The sequence below is a fragment of the Phytophthora cinnamomi genome (genome assembly GCF_018691715.1).
Source record: "Phytophthora cinnamomi strain GKB4 chromosome Unknown Contig80, whole genome shotgun sequence".
In the NCBI taxonomy this organism is placed as follows: domain Eukaryota; phylum Oomycota; class Peronosporomycetes; order Peronosporales; family Peronosporaceae; genus Phytophthora; species Phytophthora cinnamomi.
The window spans coordinates 86,900-87,971 of record NW_027151013.1 but is presented as its reverse complement, the minus strand read 5'-3'; positions in this window follow the sequence as shown (position 1 = coordinate 87,971).

The following is a 1,072-nucleotide window of genomic DNA, read 5'->3' as shown; positions in this document are numbered from 1 at the left end:
CTCGGGGTATGCCAAGAACATCATCAAGAAAACCAGGACCGTGAACAAGCAAAACGTGGTGGTCCCTCCGCAGGGCACTCCTATCATAGCAGAAAACAAGCAATTCCCCAGCTGAGCGCCGTCATGTGGATGGATCGGCTACCCGTGCACATATTGTCCACAGGAGGCAGTCGACAACCCACCACAGTCAGTACGGATGCATGCATGAATACGCTACTCAGGATGACACACTAACATCGCTAATGCTGTATCTGTTATAGTGCGTCGTATACATGGAGATATGCAGGCTGTTCCTGCACCATGACTGGTGCAGGATTACCACCGCTCGATGGGCGGTGTCGACGTCCTCGACCAGTGGAGACTCCAGCGCTACAGTGTGCAGCTAGCGTACAAAACACGCAAGTACTACAAGACCCTCTTCTTGGGTCTGTTTGATATGGCATTGGTGAACGCCTTCATTATCTACCGCTATTTCCGGAAGGTGAACAACAAGCGCCCTCCTAAACACTTTGCGTTTCTGGAGACATTGATGGAGCAACTACTTTCCGTCTACTCACCTGAAGCTTTGAAGCAATTGAGGTAAGCGCTATGTTGCTGATCTAACATAACAGTATGCTGGCATCACACATAACTCTATTTATGTTGCATTATTTGTTTGCAGCGAGCTACAAGCGCACTGGAACGAACGGCAGCATCTCCAGTGAGAGATGGTTCGACTCAGCGGTCTGTTGAAGACGAACAACCGGCTTTGGCGGAATCGGATCACCGCCTCGAGGAGAATCCCGACATGGTTGACTGCGAACAAGGAACGAAGCGGCGTCACCGAACATGCAAGGTGTGTGCCATTCTCAAAGTGAAGCCACGGAAGTTCACCAAGTACTTTTGTCCCGAGTGCTCAATGGGCAATCGACTGTGCGTGATTCCTGCTAATTGTTTTTGATTTTCGTATACTAACATGCTGCAGTACCTACTTGTGTAATATATCACGGGAGGGAAAAGAGAAAACATGTTTTCAGGTCTGGCATGCTGACTGGAGCGACGGCAACGACATCCCGCGTGCGCTCCTGACCGC